Source organism: Puma concolor, chromosome D1 (genome assembly GCF_028749965.1).
Source record: "Puma concolor isolate L17-30 chromosome D1, mPumCon1.1.hap2, whole genome shotgun sequence".
Classification (NCBI taxonomy): domain Eukaryota; kingdom Metazoa; phylum Chordata; class Mammalia; order Carnivora; family Felidae; genus Puma; species Puma concolor.
In genome coordinates this window covers 90,221,002-90,237,522 of record NC_141676.1, presented here as the reverse complement: position 1 = coordinate 90,237,522, position 16,521 = coordinate 90,221,002, and the positions used below count along the sequence as shown (strand labels likewise).

Here is a 16,521-nt window from a genome sequence, read left to right as displayed (position 1 = left end):
TATGATCTTTCTTATATGTAGAAAAGCCTATTATACACACACACACACACACACACACACACACACACACACACAACTGTTAGAAGTAACAAACTAGGGGCGCCTGGGTGGCTCAGTCGATTAAGCATCCAACTTCGGCTCAGGTCATGATCTTGCTGTCCATGAGTTCAAGCCCCATGTCAGGCTCTGTGCTGACAGCTCACAGCCTGGAGCCTACTTCGGATCCTGTGTCTCCCTCTCTCTCTGCCCCTCCCCCACTTGTGCTCTGTCTCACTCTCAAAAATAAACATAAACAAATTTTTTAATAAAAAAAGAAGTAACAAACTAATTCAGCAAAGTGGCAGAATAAAAAATCAACACTCAAAAATCAGTTGTATTTCCATACACCAACAATAAAAATCTGAAAAGGAAATGAAGAAAACAATTCTATTTACAATAGCATCAAAAAAAAAAAAAATACTTAGGAATTACCTTAACCAAGGAGGTGAAAGACTTGTATGCTAAAAACTACAAAACATTGTTGAAAGGAATTAAAGAAAACATAAAGAAATGGAAAGACATCTTCTGTTCATAAATTGGAAGACAATATCAACACTACCCAAAGCAATCTGTATAGTCAGTGCAATCCTTATCAAAATCCCAAAGATGTTTTTTTCAGGAATAGAAAAATGAATTCCAAAATTCACATGGAATCTCAATGGATCCCAAACAACTAAAACAATCTTGAAAAAGAAAAACAAATTTGGAAGACTCATACTTCCTGACCTAAAATTTACTACAAAGCAACAATAATCAAAACAGTGTGGTACTGGCATAAAGACAGACATATAGATCAATGTAATAAAATAAAAATCCCAGAAATAAACCCTTATGTATATCGTCAAGTGATTTTTTTACAAGAGTGCTGAGACGCTTCATGGGGGAAGACCATTCAATGGGGAAAGGACAATCTTTTCAACAAATGGTGCCAGGAAAACTAGATGTCCAAATGTAAAAGAATGAAGTTGTATCCTTATCTAACACCATATACAAAAATTAGCTCAAAATGGATAAAAGACTTTTTTCCCTCTCTTAATTTAAATTTTAGTCAGTTAATATACAGTGCAATATTGATTTCAGGAGTAGAATTCAGTGATTCATCACTTACATACAACACCAAGTGCTCATCACAACAATTGCCCTATTTAGTACCCATCACCCATGTAGCCCATCCCCCACTCACCTCCTTCCAGCAACCCACAGTTTGTTCTCTATCATTAAGAGTCTCTTGCGGTTTCTTTCCCTCTCTTCTCTTTCCCCTCCCTTCCAATATGTTCACCTGTTTTTTTTTTTTTAATTCCACATATGAGTGAAATCACATGGTATTTGTCTTTCTCTGATTGACTTATTTCACTTAGCATAATACATTCTAGCTCCATCCATGTCATTGCAAATGGCAAGATTTCATTCTTCTTGATCGCTGAGTAACATTCCATTATGTATATATGCCACATCTTCTCAAAATGGATAAAAGATTTAAGTGTAGAGATAACACTATACAACTCTTAGAGAGAACATAGGGGGAAATCTTCATGACACTGAATTTGGCAATGATTTCTTGGATAAGACATCAAGAGCATAGGCAACAAAGGCAAAAATAGAAAATTGGGTTTTATCAAAATTAAAATTTTTTGCATCAATAGACACTAACAGGGTAAAAGGCAACCCACAGGAGAAAATATTTGCAAATCATGTATCTCTGATAAGATATTAATCCCAGAATATATAAAGAATTGCTAAAAGTCCATAACAAAAAGCCAAAATACCCAATTCAAAAATGGGAAAGTCACATGCATAGACAATACTCTAAAGAGGATATATACAAATGGCCAATAAGCACATGAAAAGATGCTCATCAGCATTAATCAGTAGGGAAATGCAAATCAAAACCACAGTGAAATACTACTTCATACTCATTAGGATGGCTACTATCAAAACCCAGAAAACAAGTGTTAGCATGGATGTGCAGAAACTGGAACCCTGTGCACTGATATTGGGAGTGCAAAATGGGGCAGCTGCTGTGGAAAACAGTAATGCAATTCCTTAAAAACTTAAACATAGAATTACCATTTGATTCAACACCGCTTCTGGATATACACACCAAAGAACTGGAAGCAGGAACCCAGAGATATTTATACACTAAGGTTTATGGCAGCATTGTTTGCAATAGCCAAAGGTGTAAACAATCAAAATGTTCATCAACAGATAAATACATCAACAAAATGTAGCATATTACATGTAATGTATGTAGTGTATATTCCTGCCTTAACGGGAAAGAAATTGATACATGCTACAACATGGATGAACCTTGAAGACATTATGCTAACTGAAATAAGCTAGACATAGGAAGACAGATACTGTATGATTTCAATTAAACAAGAAAACTCGAGTAGTCAATCTCAGAGTCAGAATCTAGAAAAGTGGTTACCCAGGGCTGAAGGATCAGGGAATGGATAGTTATTTAATGGGTATAAAACTTCAGTACAGGATGATGAAAAAATTCTGGAGATAGACGGTGGTAATGACTGCACATTAATGTGAATGTCATTAATGCCACTGCAGTGCACAATTTAAGATGGTTAAAATGGTAATTGTTTTCAATGTTTATTTATTTTTGAGAGAGACAGAGCATGAGTGGGGGAGCGGGGGGCAGAGAGAGAGGGAGACACAGAATCCAATGCAGGCTCCAGGCTCCAAGCTGTCAGCACAGAGCCCAGTGCAGGGCTCAGATTCACAAACTGCAAGATCATGACCTGAGTCAAAGTCAGATACTTAACCAACTGAGCCACCCAGGCACCTCCTAAAATGGTAATTGTTATGTTATGTATATCTTACCACAAAAAAAAAAAAAAAAAGGAAAGAAAGAAAGAAAAAGAAAAAAATCCCTTACCTCTCTGCAAACTTTTTAACTATAACAATACCCCATGACTATTTTCCTGGCCAATAAATATAAATCTAATTCAGCCTTTTTAGTAACTGCACACTATGTCATATAACGGACATGCTATACCATATTTAACTACTCCCACACTGACAAACATTTGCTATTATAAATAATATATATAATATAAATAATATATAATTCTGCAGTCCGAATCCTTAAGGTTCTTATGATGTATCAGTTCCATACAATGGAGTCTCCAAATTGCAATTACTGGGCAAAGTAAATAGTATATTGAGATCTTTAATCCATCTTCAATTTTTGTTTATTCATGGTCTAAAGCATGAGGAAAGATGGTCTGCGTTTGTTAGGTTATGAATTTGGTTGCATGTGACAAAAACCTCCGATAGCTGTGACTTATACCAGATACAGTTTTATGTATCTTTCACATAATCATCTAGAGATGGGCATTGCAGGACTGGTATGGAGACTACTGTGTGAGATAATCCAAGAATCCAGCCTCCTTTTATCCCTCACTCCACAGTTCATTTTCATGGTACAAGATGGCTGACTGCCATCTCCACGTTCCAGTCAGCAGGACAGGAGCAGGGAGAAGGTGGGTGTGTCCCCTTCGTTTCAGGCGAATAGTTGCCTATACTACTTCTGCTTCCAACCTATTGTCCTGAACTTAGTCACATAATCCATCCTAGCTAAAAGGGAGGCTGGGAAAAATAGTACTCATTCTGGGTGGCCATTTGCCCACTTGGGATTATGATGACTAAGGGGACTAATGAGCAAGTCTATGATAAGATCTTCCAAAAGAATCGTCAATTATGTCAGCAATGTTTATAAAAATAAGCCATTTCCCATTGAATTAAAAACCATCCTTGTGTTTATCAAGACCCACATATAATTGGATCTGTTTCTAGACATTAACCTGTTTCATTGTTATCTTTAATGGTTTTATCATAATTGGTAGCTGTTCTTGTATTAACTTATGGTTGTTGATATATTAGTAATTTATCTTTTGTTACCTGTTTGATTTAAGCTATTTGATTTATGTTCTTTTTATAGACCAAGTTAAAGACAAACTTACTTTGTAAGAACTAGTTTGTCCTCGCACTTGGATATTATAATTTGAAACAGATATAATTTTCTTAGTTCCAATTTTTCAATGTTAAGAAGCATCTCCCCCACCAGTAACTACTACTGAGGAGTCACGCATCTGTTTCATCATCATGGCCTTAAAGGACACGATCACTAAAAAGAAAGCCTGACCATTGCAGGAATCTGGTGACAGGGAACAGTGTTCCCCAGGGTAACTAACAGGCATCCAGGACTCCACCCTCTCAGCCATTTCAAAAACAATGGATGTGCACAAGTGCCAGATGAGACCTAGTAGTTAAGTAAATTCCCAAGTTGATGGGACCCAAAAGAGGTGGTCCTCCAGCTCCAGGCACTGGCGCATTATCCATCTGAGGCGTGTGGCTCCCTTAGCCTTTTAAGTGATAGCAGTGCCTCTCTGCCATTATCTCTTCCACCAGGCCTCATTCACTCTGTTCTATAGAGGAAGGATTTGCTCAAGTTGATGCCTTACTCTCAAAAGTCTCTTTTGACTTCACAAAAAAGAAAGACTACTTGATCAAGAGAAGCTGCCCTTGGGATCCTATCCCCTGCCGCCCTGCTAGGGTGTATCCTCTGCCTTTCTTTAAAACCCACATGCAGCATCTTTTCCATGAAGACTTTCTTGGTTTCCAGGACTATCAACAATGGGATCAGCTGGAAGGCATCTTAGAGATCCAGAGGGGGCGATTCTCAGCCCTGACTTCCTCTGGTCACCTAAGTAACTCTTAACCGGTCCCTCTGACGACCTCCTCCGGAGATCCTGATCAGTAGGTCTGAGATGGAGCCTTAGATCTTGCTAAGGGGGAAGTTTTCCACTTCCACAGGGGATTATGAGCTAGGGTAGGAAACTAGGAGGCCAACCCCTTACCTTACAGATGGGGGCACCGAGATCACAGGCTACTGCAAGAAAGGCGTGCATTTCTTAGCAGGAAGGGAGCCCCTTCCAGCAAGGGCTTTGTCTCCTTCGCAGCTCTTTCTCTAGCACCTAGAACTACGCGGGTGCACCAGGCGGCAGATCTGTCGGATGAATGAATGAACTCATGTGACCCCAAGCTTAAACCAGAGAACTGGACTCTCGTCCAGGATGGGACACCAGTGCCTGCCTTTGCTGGAGGGAGATCGGTGACTAGTTCGTCGGTGTGTTCACTGATTGCGTCGCTCGGTAAACAGTCTTCCTTGCGACAGCCTCTTCGCCACAGTCCTCGCCGCCTCCCAGGTTTCTGTAATTGCTTTGCATCATAGGAGGTCACGGTTAGTCGCAGTTCGCCCTGGGTGCCCAGGACCCCGCCCCTGTTGGAGCACACCTTAGGGCGTGTCTTGCGCCCCGGCGGGAGTGTCGGGGGGCGTGGAGGGAAGTTCGGGCTTAGAGCCGGGAGGCTCCGCACGTTCGGCACCGGCGGGGCGAGGCGGTCAGTCTGCGGTGGGGAGGGCAGGCAGTCGCGCTGCTGGGCCAGGCCGGGCCGGGCGCTCGCACCTGCTGGGTGGCGGCCGCAGTCGGCGCAGGACGGAGGCGCTCCGCGCAGGTGAGACGCCGCCACGGGCCGGGGGCTCGGACTCCGCGGACGCCGGGCCAGGGGAGGGGGCCTCCGATGGGGAGGGGGCCTCCGATGGGGAGGGGGCTCGGACAGGGCAGGGGGGCGCTCGGAACGGGAGGGGATTCGGCTGGGGGAGCGGGCTCCGGCAGGGCAGGGGGAGGGGCTGGACCGCTCGGGAGCGGTGCGCACCTGGGTCGGGTCGCCGGCGGCCCTAGGATGAAAACTGCTGCGTCCCCAGCCAGTGAGGTCGACCGTGTGGCCAGGCGAGCGGAGCTTCGGAGGGCGAAGCCCCTGCCCTCCATTCCACCAACGCCCCTCTCCCCCCCACCCCACCCCCGAGGACCCGAGGATCCGGGGACACCCGGCCCATGACCGCTCCTCTCCAGCTCCACACCGCCGTGGGCACTTACCTCCTACTGTCTGTCCTTTTAGCGCCACTCCACAAACACCGCCAACCAGATACTTCCTTAAACCAGGAAGCCTAGAATTTAATAAGAGGCGATTGACTGATAAAGTTTCCTGGGTCATGATTTAGCTCCCACTAATACTTCAGTGGGTAGAAACGGATGTCAGGCGCAAAGAGGTAAGATTAGCAGGGATTGGGGAGGTTTACACTAGACCTAAAAATAGTTTTAGGGGACCCTGCCTGGGTGCAGAAGGATAACCTCTAGAAACGTAATCTAGCCCTAGATATAAGAAAGATTTGCATTTCAGCCTTTCAAAGTTTTAGCCAGCTACCTCTTCTAAGAGTCACAGAAGTGACCATTTCCTTCACGTCTTCTGCCATTTCCCTCAGTGAGTGCCATGTTCCTCCCCATCCCTGACCATTTGCCTCATTGCCCTACTCACCGCCCTGTTTGGCTCATAAAGTGGCATAAGAATTTTATCTGTGTCTTTACATTCACTTTAATAGGTAGTATGGCTTATCATTCCTAAGAAACATGTACTCTTTGGCCAGATGTGCAACCTGTTCAATACAATCCGGGGTTTGTCCATGTTAAATCACGTAGGGGAGACTCCTCATACACTCTGAGAGTCCAACATAGTTCTTCATGGACTGAGAGTTCATGGGCTCAATAAGGATGTAGTTACCCTCGTTCCTAGAGTTTCTGAGAAAGCCATGCAATTGATACGAAAGCTTTATTGAATATGGTTCTCTGATTTTCCAAGGGAGAGTGCCTGACATAAGCAGAAGGGAGGCATTATTTCTGGCTGTGCACTAATGGTTCTGGTATTAGGAAAGCCAAGCATTCACTTTCCTTTTAAAGGACTTTGATAGCTTCTCACTTGTTCCATGGGAGGCACAGTATCACCACGTACTTATTTCATGTATTCTGTGGGTTCTGGAATTGGTTGTGATGGCTCAAGTGAGACTATCAAAGCTCGCGTTGACACCAGTGATTCTGTTTGGAATGTTCCCCAGTATGTCCTTGGTGTGTCTCTTGCCTAATCTCAGCAAATGGAATTTTGAGATAGGATTTGGCAAGGGCTGGGGGAGAAAAGGAGTAAAGAGAAAGAAAGACTTCTCTCTTGTCTCCTTACCACCTTCAAGTTAACATCGGCTGCCATGTTTAAACGGTCAAACTACAGAAATTGCTTATGTTGGTTATAATTAAAGGATTATCTCCTTCCCTCAAACGCATTTGTTTGTTGAAAGTGGGTAAGGGCAGTTTTACCACATGTAAAGCCTATTCCATAGCCAAATTTCCTGTTATTGCAAAACTTTTTATAATTGTCGGTAAGAGAATAGAAGTCACCACTCTGTCATCAACTAATGGGCATGTATGAGACAGATTTCAAATCTGTATTTGTTTCTATGGACAGGTCATGAAACAAAAACTAAATCATGTACAATACTATGCAATATCCAATAGGAACAATTAGAGGCTACAAGTAACTACTAGAATCCCCACACATCATTTGGACTCAGCTTCCCTTTTAATTAAACAGTCTTCTCCCCCAAACCTTTACTGGGGGCTAGAAATAAACAGAGATTATTTGAATTTGAGCTGTTTTTGTTTCTCTTGTCTGTTCTCTGTGTGAAAATAAAATGGGTCACAAGGTGCACTACTGAAGGGACAAAGAAACTCAAAAGATCTTTTTTTTTTTTTTTTAGTTTATTTATTTATTTTGAGGGAGTGAGCAGGAGCAGGGGAGGGGCAGAGAGAGAGGAAGAGAAAGAGAATTCCAGGCACGCTCCTCGCTGTCAAGAGTCAGACGCTCAACCAACTGAGCCACCCAGGCTCCCTGAAACTCAAAAGATCTATCAGCCTTCTGTGATGAAGAATTTAAGCTGAAGATACCAAAGTACACTCATGTATTTCCCTGTGGAATTTAGATATCATAAACCATTATTGATACCACGGCAGCTTTAGAGTACAAGGCGATTTCCATAAGCAGCACTGTGAGGAAATAGTAATAGCTTATTTCATAATTGAGGAAACTGAAACAGAAATACTGAGTATCTGGCCTGAGGTTATCCAGCTGTTAAGTGGCAAAGCCAACCTTAAGCCAGAACTTCTTCCGTAATACCTCAGCTCCCTACAGGGGAGCTCTTTTGTTTGCTTGTGTAATTTGGGGGTGAGGAGTTGTCTGTGATTTGTTTTTCCTGAACATTTACTTACCATACTCTCTGAGTATGAACTCTTAGAATCTAAATTTAGGAACATTCTTGTTTGGTATCTTTCATGCCCATCTTTGTTCATCGTAACTGCAAAAACATTTTAGAGCTGCGGATAGCCTGAAATATTTATCATGCCCAATCTTTTTGTTTCTTCCGAGAACAAAAGGGAATTCAGGAAAAATTAAGCAAGTACCCAAACCTACTTGGCTGAAGAACTGCAGCTAAAACCTAGGCTTCCCAGTGTTCAGACTACTGCTGTTTCCAGCATGTGGTCCCTCGAGGATTTCCTAGATACATAAGTCAAGTGGTTCAGTTTTGGGTCTGTGACAGCAAACTGTAGCCTCCCTGAATCCTGGACTCAAATATCCGTAGATTCTCCTACTCTAACTGGATTCCACAGTCCGTGAGAGAAAAAGCCTTTTGGTCTGGCCCATTGTGTTTTTCTGAGCACAGTGCCCGTAGTGGGCACTCAATAAAATGCGTTCAATACTTACCAAACAAACGTTTGAACAAGGATGAGATGTCATTAGGACTTCATTCAGCTACAAGTAACGGAAAACCCTACTACAATAACTTAGTAAGTGAGGAGTTTGTTTTTCTCAAAAGCTGGATGCCTGGGGGTGAGAAGCTGAGGATGGGGCCAGATTCCTCTGTCTTCCTGCACCACCATCCTTAGCATGCACCTTTTGTCCTCACTGAGAGACAGGCACCTCTTCATATCAGAGAGGGCTTACCAGAAAGAAGGGCAGAAGGAAGGGCAGAAGGCATGTACCAGCTGAATCTGTCCTTGTTTTTATAATAATACCACTCTTGAAAGTTCCACCCAATAGACTGCTTATACCTCATTCATATAAGAACTCTGTCACATAACCACTCCTAATTATAGGAAAACCTGAGCAAATCTAGTGTTTTAGTCAGCCATGTTGCCAATATAACAAAATAGGGAGTCTGTTAAGGAAGAAGGGGAAAATAGATATAGGGTAAGCAACTAGCAGCATCTGCCATAATATGTTTTATGAGTCATTGACTCTTTGTTTCTATATGGGTTGTTGTTGTTTTATTTTTATTTTTTTATTTTTATTTTTATTTTATTTTTATTTTATTTTTACCTGTTGTTGTTTTTTGGTTTATTAAAAAAGCAATAGATAATGCAGTGGATGTAGGGGAACTTTTTAAAATTATAGATTCCGAGGTCCACCCCCAAGAAATGCTGATTATTTAGGTCTGGAATGAGTCTATAAATCTGAATGATAAGCTGGCACTCCAGATAATTTGAACACAGGTGGTCACAGGATCATAATTTGAAAAACATTGAATTGGGGCTAGTTTATCAGAGGCACCTTCATTTTATTTCCAAAGGCTTTCTGTCTCATCCCACTTGAGGCTGTTTCTAAATTTTGGTCAACACAAATAAATGGAGAGTCTTAAAAGTCACAAGTTTTACAAGGCTTTTACTGAGTCTACACAGCTACCTCCCTAGAGGCAATGACTTTCAGTCTCTCATCTATGTTTTTCTCATACTTACCACCATATTCCCAAGTAACATGCTAATACTGGCTATTTCTCATTCTTTTCCCAGTTCTGGATAGTATCTATTGACATCCTACCAGGGAGGATAAGGATGTAGCTCTCTTATACCCTCATTATTCTTTTTCATATTTGTTTCCCTTTCTTGCAAGGTCCTAATATAGTTATAGCCTATTTTTTTTGATATAGCAATGTTTAGTGTTTACATTATTATGACTTTTTCCAGCTATGTGATACACCATGATTTCTACACTTCCTTTCTTGTACAACCTTTCTCTATACCTGGAGTTAGTAATTGCTACCTCTTCTTCAGTTGCTTAGGTTTTTTGAGTACTCATTACAATTCTGACTCAAACTTTGACAGGATGGTAAAATTCCTCTCAGTAGAGAGTTAAGCATCAAGTAAGTAGTCAGTCTGATATGCTTTTCTTGGAAGCATCCCTGCCCAGCCCCCTATTCTCTGAGACTGGTTATTCTGAGCTCCTTGTTGCACTGGGAGCTTCCTTTGCTACCACCTTGTCAATTGTACCGGATTCCTGTTTCTTGGATTCTGTGCCCTCTCACTCCTTGGTCTTGCTGGAGCATGGCTTCCTGAGAAAAGCCACGTGGAGACAGAGGCAAATTTATCCAGGAGCTGCTGAAGTTCACATTTGCAGGCCTCTGTGAGGGCTGCAAACTGTTGAAAGTTGACAAGTGGAGAGGAAAAGCCAGATCGCCATCATGAAGCATTTGGGGCACATTTTCTAAAAAGATTTTAGAAGAAAGAGCCATGAATCTCCAAGGTTCCCATTTGTTGTGATTTCTCTTCTCAATCTAAATAAATATTCACATTCACACCCAATTTTGTGTTGGTAATTTTATTATTTTTTTCTTAAAGAGGGCTCCCCAAATTATAGAAGATTCAGGCCCCCCAGGACCTGGCTTTTTGAGTCTTTGTACATTTATGATGTCATTTTTCTTCCATCATATTTGATTGATGGTTTGGCTGGATACAGGTTATCAGTTGGAATTAATTTCCCCTCAGAATGTTGAAGGCATTCCTCCGTTTTCTTCTCCCTTCTTATCGCTCAGTTGAGAAGCTGATGCCATTATGATTTCTGATCCCATGCATTTTTTTTTTCTGTCTGGAAGTTTGTAGGGTTTTCTTTTATTTAGTCCTCATGTTCTGATATTTCACAATGTTGTTAGTTCATACTGGTTTGGGTTTTTTTCCCCCCAGTCATTGTTTTGGATACTTTAAAGGACTCTTTAATCTAAAAATCATATTCTTCAGTTTTCTTCTGTCGCATAATTTCCTCTGCTCTTTCTGCAACTTACATTAAATTACTTAGATGCTGGATCTCTTGAATCTTCCCTCTTGGTTTCTTATCTTTTCTATTTTTAAAAAAAAACTCTAATCTTTTAGTTCTAATAAATATTCCCACCCTTATGTTAAATTTTTACATTTCTATCATCATATTTCTAATTCCCAAGGACTTTTATTTGGGTGGGGTGAGGCGGCTTTCAAGAAATTTTTATAGCATCCTGCTCCTATTTTATGGATGCAGTATCTTTTTCCTATTTCCCTGAGAATATTAGCTCTGATTTTTTTCTAATTTTGAGAGTATCCCGAATGGTGTCTGTATATTTTCAAAGGCCCCTTTTTTTTCTGTTGTTTCTGTTCTGCCTTTTATGGCAGAAGCTTTATTCAACTGTCCGTGTTTAAGAATGGTGTACCAAAAATGCCAAAATGTATAGTCTGTGAGTGTGGCTTGCAGATTGTGAGCTTCATTGTAGGGCGATTATCCAGAGCAGGCTTTTTTGATGGCTCATCATTGTGTCTCTAGCAGCTTTCTAGTCTAATCAGTTTCTCATCAGGAAGACCCCATCTCTAGCCATTTATTCCTGTTTGAGAAAAGACCATTAGTAAGTTTGATTTATTTATTATGTAATCCATTTAATAGGAAAGGTTCTTGTTTTGAGTGGGTAAGTGGTAGTTTAGGATTCAAACATTTAGAATTTAGTTCTTGACTCTGCCCCCCCCTTTGAAGTGGCTGCCTCTGTGTACCCCTGTGTTCCTCTGTGTGTCTTTTGTCAGCAGCAGGGAGACAATCAGCAGTCTTCCACGGAGAGTGAGTTCTTTTCTATTAAAAAGCAAGATGCTCTGGGGCACCTGACTGGCTCGGTTGGTAAAGCATGTGACTCTTGATCTTGAGGTTGTGAGTTCAAGCCCCACACTGGGCATAGAGCTTACTTAAAAAATAAATAAGTAAAAATAAAAAGGCCTGAGATTTTAGTGTAATAAAAGTCTTGTAAGCACAAGTACAACAAATTGTTTTGGAATAACCATTTGCGAAACATTTATTACCCACCGGCGGAGAAATACTTAATCCAGAATAAGTTAGGGCCTTTGGAGAAGCTCCATATCATGCCAATATTTATCTTAATCTTAATAATGACACTTAGAAGAATATTTAATTAAGATGGAAAATTATAGTTAGCTTCTTATTTCTCTTTAAGAGGTTACATTGAGAAAATATTTTCCTAATACCTCCAAAGAATGTCTTAGTTACAGAATTTGGGAGAGAATTTCTGCCCTTGAAGGTCACTCTGCAAATCCATACTATTTTCTTTCTTTGCTTAGCCTGACATGTGATACCCAAAACTTGGGGCAGGGTCAGCACTTTTTCTTTGCTGGGAAAGTTTTAGATCACAAAAAGGCACCAGATAGTATGTGTCACAGGAATGATTCCTGACTTAGCTTTCAAAGACATCTTCATCAGAAAGCCTAGGCATTAGATACCAGATTTTGTACTGTTGGCTCTTCCTTCTCAGGCACCTTTAAAGAAGACAGCAAAGCCCTTGAAGACTGGGGCCCAGCCCTGTTATCTCTGTTTCGCCATCACTTAAAACCATGCCTGATACATAAGAGGCCCTAGATAAATTGACTCCATTACCCATTTTAAATTAACCCTTCCTACTTGTCCCCTTGATGTTTCCTCTGTTTCCTTTGCATCTTTTTATGCCATTTTTTTTTTTCTGGAAGATGATACCTCCTTCTCAAATTTGATTTGTGGAACAGCTGTTGGAAAAAAGACTGGGAAGATCTTCTACCAGGACTTCAGGTAGAATTTCCAGGAGTGACAACTCCCTGTATCATCTTACTGAAGATGTAATAATTTCTTGGGTTATCACCAAACACCCTACATCTGGCACCATTTTTAATCACAGTTCTATTTGGATGTTTTTTTCTCTCTTGTTCCATGCCACTCTTGTACTGTCCTTTACTTCCTTCCACTCTTTTTGATCTGGCCCCCACTTTGACCCAGACTTTCTCTTTGTTCCGTTCTAACATTTTTTTTCTGTCTCTTCTCCCCTACCATCATTTGTCTTCTGGTATATTTTGCACAAAGCACACTGATGTACTAATTTCAGAAGACCTATCCTGCCTATCAGGTGGACACCTGTTTAAACTAACCTAGACCCAGGATGAAAAATCTCTCTCTTCTGGCTGTTTTTGAGATAATTTCTAGGCTTTTTTCTCACTGGGATTGTTTATTTTTATAGAGAACAAGAACTGAACTACAAGATCAAATGATCTTGTAGATTAGTGTTTCTCAAATGCTACCACTCACCATAGAACTTATATTCTCATGGCATGGAGGCTTGGCTGAAAACAGCATGGCATAAGCTATAGTCTCCCTTAATGCTAAAAAAATTTATGCTACCTTCAAATACATCTTTTTAGTTGTTGTTGTTGTTGTTGTTGCTGCTGCTGCTGCTGCTGCCGCCGGTGGTGGTTTTTGGAAAGAGAGCATGAGCAGGGGAGGGACAGAGAGAGAGAGAGGGAGAGAGAGAATCCCAAGCAGGCTCCATGCTATCAGCACAGAGCCCCATGTGGGGTTTGATCTCACAACCTTGAGATTATGCTCTTGAGCTGAAATCAAGAGCTGGATGCTTAACAGACTGAGCCACTCAGGTGCCCCACATCTCTGTTTTAACATGAAAATAATTTTCCCCAAAATCTTAAGGTGAAATTGATAATTCTATGATGGTAACCATGTTGGTCCTGTGATTTCAGATATTTTGACTGTTGGGGCTTACCTGTACACCAGTCTGAGAGGCATGATCTCTTAAGGACTAGAAGATCTCTCAAGGACTCATCTCGCTCTAAAAATTATATGAAAAAGTAATGATAGCAGCACCCTTAGAAATGACTGGATTCAGGAGCTAGTGTCCTCATGATTCAGGATTATGGCTAGGTTGATTTAGTTCAGTTCAGATCAAGACCTGTTATATGGCAAGCTTTATGGGAACTTTATGGGAACTTTAACACGAAGTAGATAAGATCTCTGCTCTTGAGGAGCCTATGGTCTAGTGAGTAAGACATGTAAATGTGTAATTTTAATATAACAGGTTAAGTGATAAAAATCAAGATATGCGTAATGTACTATGCTAGAACAGAGGTGGGGCCATAGCCTAGCCTGGAAGTTCACAGAAGGCTTTCTAGAGGAGATATGGCACACCTATTGAAAACTGAGAAAAGGGAAGTCACGCGAAGAAAAAATGGAAAAGACACACAAGGTGGAGGGAATAGCATGAGCACTGTAAGGTTTGTGGTGGGGACAGATGGGAGATGAGGCTTGAGAGACAGGCCAAAAGCCACATTCTGGGTATATGCAATGCAAAGGGGCATGGACTACATCTGGGTGGTGGTTAGTCAGTGAAATATTTTAGATTCTATAGTGGCGTAGTCAGATTTACATTTTAGGCAGATGACTCTGGTAGCAGAGTGGAAAAAGGATTTATGGATGGCAGGATTAGAGGCACTGCAGTGGTCCAGGCAAAAGACAATGAGAGCCTAAATGAGATAACTATCGTAGGACTAGAAAGGAAAAAGAACATCAGAAAATTTGGGTAGCCAAAATAAGCAGAATATTTTAGTCTCTTGGGGAATTGGGACACTGCAGGGCAGAGAGAGGGATAAAAGGGAGTCTCAGATGAGTCCTAGGAATCTGGCTTTAGAAGTAACTGGATGTTAAGCCATTACCAATCTGGTGGGGAAAGAAGATGATGAATTCAGTTTGGGACATGTTGACTTTGAGGTGTCTAAGAAGAATCTACATAAAAACATGTGTGTCTGTTGGTTTAGCAAGTTGTTAGATATATGAGTTTGAAACTAAGGGCAAAGGCCAAGGCTAGAGAAAAGAGTCATCAGCGTGCAGGTGGTAATGGAACTATGGGTATGTATGAGTTCTTGCCAGAAGAAGCTATATAGAACAGTGGACCAAAGTCTGCTCATGTTTAAGAGACAGGAAAAAGAAGAGGACCATTTAAGGGAGAAAAAGAAGATTATAGCAGATGAAGGGAGCCAGGAGAGAATAGTATCTTGAAAGCCAAGAGCAGTAGATATTTCCAAAAATGAGTGACTAAGGGATGGTGTCAGCTACAGAGTAGTGCAGGAACAGAAGAGAGGTCTACTCAGATAATATTATAAAGATTTCCACTGATGAAGCAATATGAAGAGATTTGGTGACACCTGTGAATGTAATTTTAGTGTCATAGTGGTGAAGGAGCAGAACTAAATGGAGACAGCAATTGTATTTCCAGGTTTTTTCATGAAATTTAACTGATTTTGACAATGTTTGATTGCAATACACAAACCATCAAAATCCTTTTCTATCCAAAGACCATTTCATTTAAGTGGTAATTTAATTCAATAATTAATGACTTTCCAAATAATTTTAATATTAGAAACTGTAATTGTCTATAAATAAACCTATTATCAAAGGCATTTTGGCTCTGGACTAGGTGAGATGGTGAGAAAAAGATCCACCTATTTTGAGAACATATGTATAAAGTTTAAAAATTTGCAAAACTATATGTTGTTTGAAGATCATGTATGTACTAAATGTATGTAGTATAGAACAAGACAAAAGTGAGTGATTGCTAAACACACAATTCAAAATGATGCTACTTCTCAAGAGGGAAGTCAGGGAAGCTATCAAGGATGTGTCAATAGGAAGCTCCAAAGATGTTAGTAATGTTCTGTTTCTTAAGCTGAGTCATGCCACACAGTTGTTATTCTTTACAACTTTTATATTCATTAGCTATATTACTTTTATGTTTGGAATAGTAAATAGGAAGAGAGATACACAATGGTTCTTCAGGGACCCAGGTCCAAACAGAATTTTTTGTTTCTTTTTCCTTTTTCTCTTATTATTTTGTGTGAAAAATTCTTGGGCCTGATTATAGTTGACAGGAAGAAGGCAACAAAGGGTGAGAGAAGTTCATGAGTGCTAGAACTCAGAGGACACAGGTGAGGATCCAATCAAAAGCACAGATTAAAGGGCACCTGGGTGGCTCAGTCGGGTGAGTGTCGCCTCTTGATTTCAGCTCAGGTCATGATCCCAGAGTCATGGGATCCAGTCCCATGTCAGGCTCCGCGCTGAGTGCTAAGGGCTGCTTCCATAGTTTGACTATTGTATTTATTTAATGCTGCTATAAACATAGGGGTGCATGTATCTCTGAATTAGAATTTTTGTATTCTTTGGGTAAACACCCAGTAGTGTGACTGCTGGATCATATGGTAGTTCTACTTTTAACTCTTTGAGGAACCTCCACGCTGTTTTCTAGAGCAGCTGCACCAGTTTGTATTCTCACCAACAGTGCACAAGGTTTCCTTTTTCTCCACCTCCTTGCCATCATCCATTTTTTCTTGTGTTGTTGATTTTAGCCATTCTGACAGGTGTGAGGTGATATCTCATTGTGGTTTTGATTTGCATTTCCCTGATGATATGTGATGATGAGTA

The 16,521-nt window shown here is 40.8% G+C and overlaps 1 protein-coding gene across 1 annotated transcript in view; it reads left to right on the top strand.

The window, feature by feature from the left end:
- Window positions 1-5,375: 5,375 nt before the first annotated feature.
- Window positions 5,376-16,521, top strand: part of TMEM45B (transmembrane protein 45B) — a 39,805-nt gene continuing 28,659 nt past the window's right edge. Inside the window, exon 1 of the mRNA XM_086678668.1 lies at window positions 5,376-5,568. The gene's annotated coding sequence lies outside the window, so the exon portion shown is untranslated. The remainder of the gene's footprint in view (window positions 5,569-16,521) is intronic.